Here is a 15,994-nt window from a genome sequence, read left to right as displayed (position 1 = left end):
GGGATTCTCCAGGCAAGAACGCTGGAGTGTGTTGCCATTTCCTTCTCCAGTGCATGAAAGTGAAACGTGAAAGTGAAGTTGCTTAGTCGTGTCTGACTCTTAGCGACCCCATGGACTGCAGCCTTCCAGGCTCCTGCATCCATGGGATTTTTCAGGCAAGAGTACTGGAGTGGAGTGCCATTGCCTTCTCCAATGGATACCTAGGATTGATAAAAAACCATTCTCTCTACTTTGGGCATTACATTTAAAAAATATGCTTAAAAAAAGTAAAAATATGTTTGAATTCTTCCATAATACATTTGTTTTGGGTACCTATCCTAGGAAAAATTTAGTTGAAACAAAGTAGAAATTTTAGGGAAAGTGACACATACCACTCACAAGGTTGGTATCACACCCTTTTTCGACAGGGACGCTCACCCACATCTCCCCTCTGTCCAGCCAAAGAAGCGTGAAGCCCATAGCACGTGCATTCAGGGATGCTCTTTGGTGCTAACTTGATGCTCCTGCAAACGCGAACTCTAACCCACCAAATATGAGCGATGATAAATTATTACTTCGTGACTTCTTCAATGGCAACCAATTAAAAAGAAAAAAATAGCAAACAATCCTAAAGAAAGTGTTTTGGCTTGTGGCTCAGCACTCAGGAAATCATTAAACCCTTTGAAAGTGAAAGTGACTTAGTTATGTCCAACTCTTTGGGACCCCATGGACTGTATCAGTTCAGTTCAGTCGCTCAGTCGTGTCCCACTCTTTGCGACCTCTGTATAGTCCATGGAATTCTACAGGCCAGAATACTAGAGTGGGTAGCCTTTCCCTTTTCCAGGGTATCTTCCCAACCCAGGGATTGAACCCAGGTCTCCCACCTTGCAGGCATATTCTTTACCAGCTGAGCCACAAGGGAAAACCAAGAATACTGAAGTGGGTAGCCTACCCCTTCTCCAGCGGATCTTCCTGACCCAGGAATAGAACCGGGGTTTCCTGCATTGCAGGCAGATTCTTTACCAACTGAGCTACCAGGGAAGCCCTATTAAATCCTTTAGGAAAACTGATTCTAGAAACAAATCTAGCAGGAGACACAAACCACCAATTTCTAGCAAAGTTCCATTACTTCAAGAAATCTTGCACAAAATGTAAAGCAAGGACAGTGAGCACGAATACTCGATCTTCTGACGGTGCTGTTTTAGTGTCTGCGTTTGTGTTTATCGGGTGCTTTCAGTTTTGACCATTTGTAAAGGGTTTTATTCTATATTTTCCATGCAGTTGTTTTCAGTTCTTGAAAACAATTTTAAAGTACCTGGAAATTTAAACCTCGAGCATAATTTGAAGACAAGTATCACACTGCTATATGTAAAACGGACAACCCACAAGGACCTCCTGTACAGTACAGGGAACTCTGCTCAATGTTTTGTGGAGTCTGGATAGGAGGGGGGTTTGGGGGTGAATGGGCACATGTATGTGAATGACTGAGTCCCTTTGCTGTCCACCTGAAACTATCACAACGCTGTTCATCAGCTCTACTCTGATACAAAATAAAAAGTTAAATAACCTAAATATTGACTATGTAAATATTCAAATAAGTGCCATTCATATGAGCGGTAAAATAAGTCAGCATGTTTTGGCATTTTAATGGGTTCCCGCATGCTCTCTGAATGATTCAAACTGTCTTGTTAAACAGACAGATTACAAGCAGATTTTCAAAAGGGAACACACTGCAAAGTCACACAACTCTTCTTAACCCTGTGATTTGAACAAGCAGAATCATTTCACAAATGCTGAGACTGTATTCCCAAACACATTCCAGAATGACCTTGGAAATTCAGTGCAATGAATATATTATTTTTGGAGTTTGGGGGAAAGACTTAAAGATAGTTACCAGGGGCCAGGGGAGATAAGAGAGATATTATTTAAGGATACAAATGTGTGGGAATTCCCCAATGGTCCAGTGGTTAGGGGGCTTCCCTGCTGGCTCAGATGGCAAAGAATCCACCTGAAATGCAGGAGACCCAGGTTCCATCCCTGGGTTGGGAAGATTCCCTGGAGAAGGGAATGGCTACCCTCTCTAGGGATCTTCCCTGTAGCTCAGATGGTAAAGAATCTGTTTGCAATGCAGGAGACCCAGGTTCGATCCCTGGGTCGGGAAGATCCTCTGGAGAAGGGAATGGCAATCCACTCCAGTATTCTTGCCTGGAGAATCCCGTGGACAGAGGAACCTGGAGGGCCACAGTTCATGGGGTTGCAAAGAGTCGGACACGACTGAGCGACCAACACCACCGCTACCATCCGCTCTAGTACTCTTGCCTGGAGAATTCCATGGACAAAGGAGCCTTGCGGGCTACAGTCCTTGGGGTCGCAGAGTCAGACACAACTGAATGACTGAACACTTTTTTTTTCACTTTCCAGTGGTTACGACTTGGCACTTTCACTGCAGGAAGCCCAGGTTGAATCCCTGGTAGGGGAACTAAGATCCCACAGGCCTCCTAGAGTGGCCAAAATAATAATAATAATAATACAAATTTGCAACTAGTATATAAGTAAGTCCTAGAGATCTAATGCACAGTATGATGATTATAAATAACAATGTTAATTCTTCAGTCATGTCTGACAACAAATATTTTATTAGAAACATCAAATTTGCTCAGAGACTATATCGTAAATATTTTCACCACAAAAAAAAGAAATAACTATGTGATGCCATAGAGGTGTCAACTAACACTACAGTGGCAATCATATTACAATATATGTATGTACCAAATCAACATGTTACACAACTGAAACTTACACAATGTCACATGTCAAATATGTTTCAATTAAGAAAGAAAAAAATCGCACATTAATTTTTTTTTTTTTTATCACTGAGACAGAAGCCATGTGAAAAAGAGAGTTCAACTCCAAAGACTGGACCTAAAATTAAAATTTGTTTTCAATCGCCACCACATTAAATGTATCCATATACACACTTTCCAAATAAACACTCAAAATGAATGATTGTGAAGGAGCGCTCCATGGACCAACCAAACATCAGCCTTATCAAAAGCAGTTGATTTGTCTGTAAAGATGGAGCTCTCCATGGGAAGTTCCACCAAAGGCTGGAACAAACTGGCCATTTTGGTAAAAATCGTTGCTGTTCAGTCGCTCAGTCATGTACGACTCTTTGCGACCCCATGGACTGCAGCACGCCAGGCCTCCCTGTCCATCACCATCTCCCAGAGTTTGCTTATACTCATGTCCAATGAGTCAGTGATGCCATCCAACCGTCTCATCCTCTGTCGTCCCCTTCTCCTCCTGCCTTCAATTTGGTAAAAAATAAAAAGTGATAAACCCACCTGGGAACGATCAAACAGGCTGTGACTTTGCAGGACTAGCAGATGGTCCCCAAAAGGTCACTGCAACCTTTCCCATCTCAGTGAGTGGCAGCTGTGACGTAGGCCAAAACCTGGGCGGCATCTTCCTCTCTCTCTCTAACCCTGCATCCAATCTGTCGGCAAATCCTAAACTTGAAAGTGTATCTCTCTGCTTTGGCACCAGACCGCCTCCATCATGGGTTGCGTGCATGCTCCCCGGAAAGGCCTGTCCCAGTTGGCTCTGTCCCCCCATCACAGGGTCCCCACCTGGCTGAAGCTGATGCCTGAGGTCATGAAGGAGCAGACCTACAAACTGGTCAAAAAGAGCCTGACTCCCTCACAAATCGGGGTGGTCCTCAGAGACTCACATGCTGTTGCACAGTACATTCTGTGACAGGCAGGAAAATCTTGAGAATTCCTAAGTCTAAAGGACTAGCTCCTGATTTTCCTGAGGATCTCTACCATTTAATTAAGAAAGCAGTTGCTGTTTGAAAGCATCTTGAGAGGAAAAGAAAGGATAAAGATGCTCAATTGCATCTGATTCTGACTGAGAGCCCTATTCACTGGTGGGCTGGATATTACAAGACCAAACAAGTCCTTCCCCTCAACCGGAAATACGCGTCATCTGCAGCCTTTGGCTTGATTGCATAAACTTGTCTGTCGTACTCAAGCAATAAAACTAGAAAGAAAGGGGTTTCCCAGGTGGCTCAGTGGTAAAGAATTTGCCTGCCAATGCAGGAGATACAGATTCGATCCCTGGGCCAGGAAGATGCCTCAGAGGTACTAAGCCCAAGCACTACAAGCACTGAGCCCACAGGCCACAAGCCTGAACACCCTAGAGTGTGTGCTCCACCACAAAAGGAGCGCCCACAGCGAGGAGCCTTCACACCGCAACTGTAACCTCGCCTAGCAGCAACAAGAGAAGTCTGCACAGCAACAAAGACCCAGCACAGCCATAAATAAAAGTATTTTTTAAAGGACTAGAAAAAAAAAAGGAAGAAAATATATCCAGAATATGACCACTTCTCACACCTCTATCCGGGCCACCATGGTGTAATGTCTGGATTCTTCCCAAAGCCTCCCCCTGGTCTCCTGGCCCCTTCCTACCTATGATATCAGGGATTATTTGTGAGAAAAAATTAATAAGTGAACAAATGATCATGGAAGCAAAACAAGAGCTGAAGAGGACTATTCCAAGAATCTTTCTAGTCCCCCTCTGCATGTCCTCCTCTCACCATGAAAAAAAAAAAAAGGTGATCTGGGAGAAGAAGGAACCATAATCTTGAGAAAGAGTGGACTTTTCCCCAAAATTAGATTAACAGTAAACAATACATGTAGACAGTGACTGAGCTCTTCTATGTCCCAAGCACCATGAGAATAGCTTTCCCTGCCTCTTCTTGCTTCTTGAAACCAACCCTAGGAGGTACTCACATCTCCTTTTGTGAGTGTGCAACTTTAGTCTTTGGTAACTCTTCTGCCACCAACTGCAACACGGTTCTAGCACGACTAGCCAGTCACCTCCCCACCCCGGCCCACTGCACCCCAAGTTGAAGTCTGGGTCCTCCACAGGACAGCCCTTCCCTCACACTCTGGCCACACTCCTGGGGGGGTCCCAGGCCATCCACACTTCTGATGACTGGCTACAAATTCAGAGCTTCCCACAACTCCTCGGGTTTAGTAATTCCCCAGGAGGACTCACAGGACCCAGGAAGGTGCTCTACTTACAATCACTGTTTTATTATAAAAGAGCCAGGACAGGCCCAGCCAAGTGAATGCTCACATAGGCAAAGGTCTGAGAAGTCCAAATGCAGAGCTTCTGTGGTCCTCCCTGTGATCCTCCCTGTGGACGCAGGCATGCCACCCTCCTGGAACATCAATGAGATCGCCAGCCGCCAAGCTCCATCCAGCCTCAAAGTCCAGAGTTTTTCACAGGAATCTCATTATGTCAGCCTGATAGACTGACTCATTGCCCATGTGGGCAATCGATCTCCCACCTCCCTCCCCTCCTCCCTCTCTCTCCCCACCCCCACCCCTGCCGAGGTCAGACCGGTCAGACCCCAACTCTCATCACGTGATTGGTCTTTCTTGTGTCCTAGCCTTGGGTCATCATAACTCTTAGTATAAACTTAGGTGTGATCCAAGAGGCTCATGAGTAACAAAGACTCTCCTGTCACCTAGGAAATTCCAAAGATTTAGAGGTTCTTTTTCATGAACTGAAAATGAAAGCCAGCCAAACACTTTATTATACAACAGGGTTGTTGTTGTTTAGTCACTAAGTCGTGACCGACTCTTTGCCACACTATGGACTGTAGATAGCTAGGCTCCTCTGTCCATGGGATTCTCCAGGCAAGAACACTGGAGTGGGTTGCCATTTCCTTCTCCAGGGGATCTTCCTGACCCCAATATCAAACCAGTGTCTTCTGCATTGGCAGGTGTATTCTTTACCACTGAGCTACCAGGGAGGCCCCTTGTCTACAACAGGAGTGTCACCTGAATTCTCTTTCAAGGCCCCATTCAGCTGGCAGAAAGGCACCTCAGTCCACTTCCTGGGTAAATTTCCTCCAGGAGTAATTCCTATCTGGGGAAGAGGAGGCTCCCAGGGCCCCCAGGTGACAGGAAAGGAGGGTGCACACATCTGGGCTTTTGTCACCTCTGCTCCAGCTGCTGGATCATGTAGCCCTTGGCCTTCCAGGGGACATTGTGAGGCTTCTAAAGCAGGGACCACCTATATGCCTGCTGACACCCACAGTCTCATTTCTCTCTGGGTACTTGCTGCCTCTGCTAGAATCTGGAGCATGAAGCCAAACCCCTGTCCTCATCCAGCCCATAGACCTTTCTCTTAACGCCCATCTGGGTTCAGCCAGTGGGGAAGAGGGGTAGAGGACCCTTTTTTTCTCAGGGACCACAAATATTCATGCACTCATTTCTCCTATTATCCTTTCCCTACAGCCACGAGCATCCTTTTCTAATTCAGAAGGAAGGGTTCTGGGTTCTTACATCATTATCCCTCTCCTAGATCTGAGAGCTACAGCTGTATCAGTTCCATTCCTCGCCAAGGATTGGCTTTTGAATCCCAAAGGCCTGTTTTTAATCAGACATCACAGTAGGAAGTTCCTGAAAGCCTATTTGTACCATGGAATCTCCCCCGGAGGAGCAGAACCTGCTTCTGATGCAGAGAGAGACCTAGAGGACGAGAGCCATATAAGGTGGTTCCACGCTCTCCCCAGGCTTCCCTGAAGCTCAAATGATAAAGAACCTGCCTGCAGTAAAGGAGGCCTGGGTTGCATCCCTGGGTCAGGAAGACCACCTGGAGAAAGGAATGGCTACCCATTCCCATACTCTTGCCTGGAGCATTCCATGGACAGAGGAACATGGTAGGCTGCAGTCCGTGGAGTCCCAAAGAGTCGGACATGACTGAGTGACCAACACACACACACACACTCTTCCCAGGTCAGTGTGATCCACTCCAGTCTTTCTGTGAACTTATCTTTACACTGACTGCTGCTAAAATGTACTTAGTCCTCTCTTTTGTTGTTGCTGCTATTCAGCTGCTAAGTTATGCCCGACTCTTTGTGACCCCATGAACTGTAGCTCGCCAGGCTCTCCTGTCCTCCACTATCTCCTGGAGTTTGCTCAGATTCATGTTCATTGAGTCAGTGATGCTATCCAACCATCTCATCCTCTGCCACAGCCTTCTCCTCTCTTTCAGTTCAGTTCAGTTGTCGCTCAGTCATGTCCAACTCTGTGACCCCATGGACTGCAGCACGCCAGGCCTCCCTGTACATCACCAACTCCCGGAGTTTACTCAGACTCATGTCCATCAAGTCAGTGATGCCATCCAACCACCTCATCCTCTGTTGTCCCCTTCTCCTCCCGCCTTTCCCAGCATCAGGGTCTTTTCCAATGAGTAAGCTCTTCGCATCAGGTGGTCAAAGCATTGGAGTTTCAGCTTCAGCATCAGTCCTTCCGATGAACACCCAGGACTCATCTCTTTTAGGATGGACTGGTTGGATCTCCTTGCCATCCAAGGGACTCTCAAGAGTCTTCTTCAACACCACAGTTTAAAAGCATCAATTCTTCTGTGCTCAGCTTTCTTCACAGTCCAACTCTCACATCCATACATGACCACTGGAAAAACCATAGCCTTGACTAGATGGACCTTTGTTGGCAAAGTAATGTCTCTGCTTTTAATATGCTGTCTAGGCTGGTCATAACTTTCCTGCCAAGCAAACATCTTTTAATTTCATGGCTGCAGCCACCATCTGCAGTGATTTTGGAGCCCAAAAAATAAAGTCTCCCACTGTTTCCACTATTGCCCCATCTATTTCCTCTCTTTAAAGACTAATTTTTTTAACTTTTTAATTTTCTATTGGGGTATAGCCAATTAACATACAGTGTTGGATATTAATAGTTTCGGGGGAACAGTGAAGGGCCTGAGCCGTGTATATATAGGTATCCATTCTCCCCAAACTCCTCTCCCATCCAGACTGCCGCACAACATTGAGCAGAGTTCCTTGTGCTGTATAGCTGGTCCTTGTTCGTTATCCAGTTTAAATACAACAGTGTGTACAAGTCCATCCCAAACTCCCTAACTATGCCTCCCCCCACCCCAGCCTTCTCCTCTCCCGGCAACCATAAGCACATTCTTGAAACCTGTGAGTCTGTTTCTGTTTGTAAAGACTAATATTTTTGAACACTTTACACTTTCCAAAGTCCTTTCTCCTACCTTGCCTTACCTTGTGAGGTAGCAACTAAGTGGTCATCTCCAATGAGAAAATGTGCTCGGGGTCTCAAGTGGCACATGGAAATGCGCTGAGTTGCAAAAAGCTGCCAGCCACATCATGCACTGGCCAAGTGATCAACTCAGTAACTTGCTGAATTGACAGACAATGTATGGAAGTCTTCATCTCCCTGTAGATTCACTAGAGTTCCGTTCACTGCAGTTAATTTCCTCTAAATCCGTTGGCCCAGCACAGCTGTATGTTGGCCCTGCTGCTGCTTCGCGTTTCTGGGTCAAGCACTTGCCCATCACATTTTTACATATGAACGCATGAGTTCGGCCCTGTGTATGAGTTTCACTGTCCTCTCTGACTGCAGATGGACGTCCTGCCCCTCATGTGTCTCTGCCTTTGGTGGAGAAGCCAAAATCTGTTCAGACCCAGACTGAGGAATCTATTTCCCAGTTTCTACAAAGGGTTTTTCTGTGAATTAATTTTCTGCCAACTGAACTGGAGCCCCAGTAACCAGCAGGACCAGGAGAACTTGAAGGCAAAATGCCATGCTGTTTGGTGCGGAGGGTGGGGGATAAACTAGGAGTTTGGAATTAACATATACAGACTGCTCTATATAAAACAGATAATTAACAAGGACCTACTATATAACATGGGGAACTCTACTCAATACTCTGTAACAACCTATATGGGAAATGAACCTGAAAAATAATGATGTATGTATATGCATAATTGAATCACTTTGCTATATACCTAAAATGAACACAATATTGTAAATCAACTATATTCCAAGATAAAATGAAAATTAAATTTCAGAAGAAGAAAAAAAAAGTGCTATGCTGTGGTCCTCTGACCCTGTCGCCTCTGTTGAGCTTACATGGTGTAAGCCCCCAGCTATGCATTGGGGCGCTCATTCAACCTTCATGCTCTGGCCTGTGTGGCCTCCGTAGGGGTTCTGGAACCTCCGATTCAGCCTTGGGCATCACCCCAGGCAGCCCTGCTCTGAGCCTTCCTGTGTTTGCGCTCCATCTCCCAGCACCACTGGACAAGCCATTGGGTGCCTAATAAAGGGCCTGCCCTGATGATGAATAATGGTGACATGATGGCGATGGTGATGGTCACAACTGGGAGAAGCGAACGGAGTTATGCAGGGGGGTGTGAAGCTAAACCGGAGAAGGCAGTGGCACCCCACTCCAGTACTCTTGCCTGGAAAATCCCATGGACGGAGGAGCCTGGTGGGCTGCAGTCCATGAGGTCACGAAGACTCGGACACAACTGAGCGACTTCACTTTCACCTTTCACTTTCATGCATTAGAGAAGGAAATGGCAACCCACTTCAGTGTTCTTGCCTGGAGAATCCCAGGGACGGCGGAGCCTGGTGGGCTGCCGTCTATGGGGTCGCACAGAGTCGGACACGACTGAAGCGACTTAGCAGCAGCAGCAGCAATGAAGCTAAACAGCAAGGCCTCCTGATGCTGAAGTTCACACACCTGTTGACTCCTCCCTAGGGTGGCATAGAAAAACTCCTCCCAGGAGACAGCCCATCTCTCTATGTCTGTAGCAGAGTATTTTGGAAAGAGTTTCCCAAAAGTGTGCTTCCAGACTCAGGGTACATGAAAGGGATGGGTATATGCCCCTTCTTTAAAAAACCTGCTTCTAATAGCGATTCGTCAGAACTCTATAGAAATGAGAGGGTCGTCACTACAGTGCATTTCAGATGGCCATCCTCTCTTCCTCGCCTCCATTGAGGGGCGGAGTCTATTTCAGCTTCTCCCATTGACTCTGAGCTGGTCTTAAGAACGGCATTGACCAATAACACAGGGCGGGAGTTACCTGGCACCCATTCCGGGTTCTTTGCTCTCGCTGCTCATCTGCTATGTCATAAGGTGGAGTCCTGGATGGTGAGGCCATGTAGACAGAGGACATGGGGATGAGTGGGTATTTTGGACATTTCAGCCTCAACTGAATGCAGCCATATATATGATCTGATCTGACATTGCCTGGAGCAGAGCAGCCTGCTAAGCCCCGTCTCAGCTCTTAAACCATAGAACCCTGAGAACTAGTACGTTGTTATTGTTTGAAGCCAGCCACTAAATTTTGGGGTGATGTGCTACACAGAAATACGTCACATGTTCTTGTTCTACTGGAGACAACAGGACACTAAAAGAATCCATTGCAAACTCTGCAGAATCAGTGCCTCTAGAGGAACTCCATTAAAAAGCCCTTCCAGTCAGGCCTGGTCCATCTTAGGGACAGATGTGAAGAGCAGTGCAGTCAGAGGAACCTTGGTTCTGGTTGAACTAATTGCCCCTTGGACTCCTAGCCAGGCCCAAGCATTCCCCAGGCATGCACTCAAATATTTACGGTGGCTGGCATATGATACGGATGAATGGAGTGGGTGGAGTGTTTGCAAATCAATTACACAGGAATGAATATTCTTCACTTCCAAAAGGACCAATGTCTTTGCCCATTTTTCTTGAAAGAGACAGCTTTCCCTGGGTATTCTGTTGTCACTTCTGCTAACGGCATGCATGCTCAGTCACGGAGTTGTGTCCAACCCTTTGCAACCCCTTGGACTGCAACCTGCCAGGCTCCTCTGTCCACGGGGTTTTCCAGGCAAGAATACTGGAGTGGGTTGCCGTTTTCTCCTCCAGGGGATCTTCCTGACCCAATGATCGAATCTGTGTCTCCTGCATTGCAAGTAGATTCTTTACTACTGAGCCACCTGGGAAGCGCAAATCCTGCTAGAGTCATAGGTAAAAGAGAAACAATCTCTACCATCAGACAAACAACAGTTCAAGGGCAACTACAAATGACAAATGACCCTGGCTTCAGGCTCAGGGAGGTAATGGGGTGGTGGTGTAGTGGATACTGTGGTATGCTGCCCAGATGCCCTGCAGGATGAACTCACTGCTCGGACTGTGGATGCTGGTGGCGCTCTGCAAAGTCATTCTCTGGGAACTGTCCTCAGCTGAAAACTGCCATTTTGCCCAAAGTCACACCCTTTCCTGGGGATAGCCCAGACCAGGGATGGTCAAAGTGGGATATAAAGTTCTGCCTCCATTCTCTTGAGACAGGACAGCCCTGAAAGACCATCTTACCTCCTCCTCTGGGACGGGCCGAGACCTTGGTTGTGACTGATTCACCTCACTGTTATTCAGTTTCTCCAACCAATCCTTCCTCCTTCCTGCCATTACCAGTAACGATCCAGAGTTGTTGTTATTTGTTTGTGACCCCATGGACGGTAGCCCACCAGGTTCTTCTGTTTGTGGGATTTCCCAGGCAAGAATACTGGAGGGTTGCCATTACCCTCTCCGGAGGATCTTCCTGAATAAGGGATCAAACCTGCATCTCTTGCATTGGCATGGGGATTCTTTACCACTGTGCCACATGGGACACCCATATTCCTGAGACCACTCTCCAAAATAATCCTGACTACAAATCCCCCTCTAAGTTGGTTACCCAGGGAGTCCCACTGAAGACAGGTGGAGACTAGAATGACCAGAAGTGGGCAGCTTTCAATGACTTCAGCCATTCTTCCCTATAAAAAGAGGTTCCAAATATATTTGAGAAACAAGCGGTTAGACAAGATTAAGTGAACACCTTTAAGACTTCTCAGAGTCTTTCACATTAATATAAAGTTTCTAAGGAGATTTCCTGTTTCATGTTAAGCAAAATCAATTCATCAGTTCAGTTCAATTCATTCATTTAGTCATGTCCAAATTTTTGCAACCCCATGGACTGCAGCACGCCAGCCTCCCTGTCCATCACCAACTCCCAGAGGCTACTCAAACTCAACGTCCATTGAGTCAGTGATACCATCCAATCATCTCATCCTCTGTCGTCCCCTTCTCCTCCTGCCCTCAATCTTTCCCAGCATCAGGGTCTTTTCCAATAAGTCAGCTCTTCGCATCAGGTGGCCAAAGTATTGGAGTTTTGGCTTCAGCATCAGTCCTTCCAATGAACATTCAGGACTGATTTCCATTAGGATGGACTGGTTGGATCTCCTCGCAGTCCAAGGGACTCTCAAGAGTCTTCTCCAACACCACAGTTCAAAAGCATCAATTCTTTGGTGTTCAGTTTTCTTTATGGTCCACCTCTCACATCCATACATGACCACTGGAAAAACCATAGCCTTGACTAGATGGACCTTTGTTGGCAAAGTAATGTCTCTGCTTTTGAATATGCTATCTAGGTTGGTCATAACTTTCCTTCTAAAGTGCAAGCATCTTTTAATTTCATGGCTGCAGTCACCATCTGCACTGATTTAGGAGACCAAGAAAATAAAGTCTGTCACTGTTTCCACTGTTTCCTCATCTATTTGCCATGAAGTGATGGGACCAGGTGCCATGACCTTCATTTTTTTTAATGTTTAGCTTTAAGCCAACTTTTTCACTCTCCTCTTTCACTTTCATCAAGAGGCTCTTTAGTTCCTCTTCACTTTCTGCCATAAGGGTGGTATCATCTGCGTATCTGAAGTTACTGATATTTCTCCCAGCAATCTTGATTCCAGCTTGTGCTTCATCCAGTCTGGCATTCCACATGATGTACTCTGCATATAAGTTAAATAAGCAGGGTGGCAATATACAGCCTTGACCTACTCCTTTTCCTATTTGGAACCAGTCTGTTGTTCCATGTCCAGTTCTAACTGTTGCTTCTTGACCTGCATACACATTTCTCAGGAGGCAGGTAAAGTGGCCTGGTATTCCCATCTCTTTAAGAATTTTCCATAGTTTGTTGTGATGTACACAGTCAAAGGCTTTGATGTAGTCAATAAACCAGAAGTAGATGTTTTTCTGGAACTCTTACTTTTTCGATGATCCAGCAGATGTTGGCAATTTGATCTCTGGTTCCTCTGACTTTTCTAAATCCAACTTGAACATCTGGAAGTTCATGGTTCACATATTGTTGAAGCCTGGCTTGCAGAATTTTGAGCATTACTTTGCTAGCGTGTGAGATGAGTGCAATTATGTAGTAGTTGAAGCATTCTTTGGCATTGTCTTTCTTTGGAATTGGAGTGAAAACTGTCCTTTTCCAGTCCTGTGGCCACTGCTGACTTTTCCAAATTTGCTGACATATTGAGTGCAGCACTTTCACAACATTATCTTTTAGGATTTGAAATAGCTTAGCTGGAATTCCATCACCTCCGCTAGCTTTGTTCGTAGTGATGCTTCCTAAGACCCACTTGACTTCGCATTCCAGGATGTCTGGCTCTAGGTGAGTGATCACATCACTGTGGTTATCTGGGTCATGAAAATGTTTTTTATATAGTTCTTCTGGGTATTCTCACCACTTCTTAATATCTTCTGCTTTTGTTAGGTCCATACCATTTTTGTCCTTTATTGTGCCCATTTTTGCATGAACAATTCCCTTGATATCTCTAATTTTCTTGAAGAGATCTCTAGTCTTTCCCATTCTATTGTTTTCCTCTGTTTCTTTGCACTGATCACTGAGGAAGGCTTTCTTATCTCTCCTTGCTATTCTTTGAAACTCTGCATTCAAATGAGTATATCTTTCCTTTTCTCCTTGGCCTTTCCCTTCTCTTCTTTTCTCAGCTATTTGTAAGGCCTCCTCAGACAACCATCTTGACTTTGGCATTTATTTTTATTGGGGATGGTCTTGATCACTGCCTCCTGTACAATGTCATGAACCTCCATCCATAGTTCTTCAGGCACTCTGTCTATCAGATCTAATCCCTTAAATCTATTTGTCACTTTCACTGTATAATCATAAGGGATTTGCTTTAGGTCATACCTGAATGGTCTAGTGGTTTTCCCTACTTTCTTCAATTTAAGTCTGAATTTGGCAATAAGGAATTCATTATATGAGCCACTGTCAGCTCCTGGTCTTGTTTTTGCTGACAGTATAGAGCTTCTCTGTCTTTGGCTGCAAAAAATATAACCAATCTGATTCCAGTATTGACCATCTGATGATGTCCACGTGTAGAGTCTTCTCTTGTGTTGCTGGAATAGGGTGTTTGCTATGACTGGTGCATTCTCTTGGCAAAACTCTATTAGTCTTTGCCCTGCTTCATTTTGTACTCCAAGGCCAAAAATGCCTGTTATTCCAGGTATCTCTTGACTTCCTATTTTTGCATTCTAATCCCCTATGATAAAAAGGACATCTTTTTTGGGTGTTAGTTCTAGAAGATCTTGCAGGTCTTCATAGAACTGTTCAATTTCAGCTTCTTCAGCTTTACTGATTGGAGCATAGACTTGGATTACTGTGATATTGAATGGTTTGCCTTGGAAATGGACAGAGATCATTCTGTCATTTTTGAGATTGTACCCAAGTACTGCATTTTGGACTCTTTTGTTGACTACAAGAGCTACTCCATTTCTTCTAAGGGATTCTTGCCCACCATTAGGTCATCTGAATTAAATTTTCCCAATCCAGTCCATTTTAGTTCACTGATTCCTAAAATGTCAACATTCACTCTTGCCATCTCCTGCTTGACCACTTCTAATTTACCTTGATTCCTGGACCTGACATTCTAGGTTCCTATGCAATATTGCTCTTTATAGCATCAGACTTTGCTTCTATCACCAGTCACATCCACAACTGGGCATTGTTTTTGCTTTGGCTCTGTATCTTCATGCTTTATTTCTCCAATCTTCACCAGTAGCATATTGGGCACCTACCAACCTGAGGAGAGAATCTTTCAGTATCATATCTTTTTGCCTTTTCATACTGTTCATGGGGTTCTCAAGGAAGGAATACTGAAGTGGTTTGCCATTCCCTTCTCCAGTGGACCACGTTTTGTCAGAACTCTCCACCATGACCTGTCTGTCTTAGGTGGCCCTACACAGCATGGCTCAGAGGTTCACTGAATTAGATAAGGCTGTGGTCCATGTGATCAGTTTGATTAGTTTTCTGTGACTGTGGTTTTCATTCTGTCCACCCTCTGACAGAATAAGGTTTATGGAAGCTTCCTGATGGGAGAGACTGACTGTGGGGGAAACCGGGTCTTGTTTTGATGGGCAGGGCCATGCTCAGTAAGTCTTTAATCCAATTTTTTGTTGATGGTCAGGGCTGTGTTCCCTCCCTGTTGTTTGAGCAACAGCAACAATTGATTAATTAATTGATCTGCTCAATTAATTGATGAAAAAGCCTCTTTTTCATGCATATCATCACTGAACCAGGTCTTGCAAGGTTTCAAGAAAAGTAATAAATCTAGAAGTTTATGTGAAATCTTGTGATATTTAAATGCCAACTTGTTTTTTCATAATCTCATTTTCAATCTCTGAATTCAAGTCTTTACACCAAAGACCATAATACATAATTATGAAATATAGCCAAACCCTTGAACTCAGTAAGCGAAATCTAGAATCCATCTGCAATGCAGGAGACTCAGGTTTGATCCCTGGGCTGGAAAGATCCCCTGGAGAAGGGAAAGGCTACCCACTCCAGTATTCTGGCCTGGAGAATCCCATGAACTGCATAGTCCATAAGGTCACCAACAGTTGGACATGACTGAGCGACTTTCACTTCGCTTCACTTCGCATTCAACCTCTTGAACTCAGTAAGCAAAATCTACATACTCTTACATTTCACATTTCTCCTCAAATTCTCAGATGATCGATCAGATGTGAAAAGGGATAGTAACAGGGTTGACCTTTAGGTAGGTTAGCAATTTCATTGTACATCCACTGTTATTATGGACTAATGTTTGTGTCCCTGCTGCCCTGTAGAATTTGTAAGTTGTTGCCCTAAACCCTGATGTGATGGTATTTGGAGGTGGGACCTTTGGAAGGTGACTGGGGTTAAATAGGTCATGAGGGTGAGGCCCTCATGATGGAATTAGTGCCCTTATAAGAAAAGGAAGAGACACCAGAGAGCTTGTTCTCTCTCCCCACTTGAGCTCACACACAAAGAAGAGGGTCATAGGAGTATGTAACAAGATGGTAGTCCCCTGTAAGTCAA

General features: G+C 45.1%; 1 pseudogene; it reads left to right on the top strand.

Annotated features, from left to right (window-relative positions):
* The first annotated feature begins 3,300 nt into the window (after positions 1-3,300).
* LOC102409091 lies at positions 3,301-4,037 on the top strand (annotated as a pseudogene).
* The last annotated feature ends 11,957 nt before the right edge of the window (positions 4,038-15,994 follow it).

Source organism: Bubalus bubalis, chromosome 1, assembly GCF_019923935.1.
Source record: "Bubalus bubalis isolate 160015118507 breed Murrah chromosome 1, NDDB_SH_1, whole genome shotgun sequence".
Classification (NCBI taxonomy): domain Eukaryota; kingdom Metazoa; phylum Chordata; class Mammalia; order Artiodactyla; family Bovidae; genus Bubalus; species Bubalus bubalis.
The sequence above is the reverse complement of the archived record's forward strand: the minus strand, read 5'-3'. Positions and strand labels throughout refer to the sequence as shown.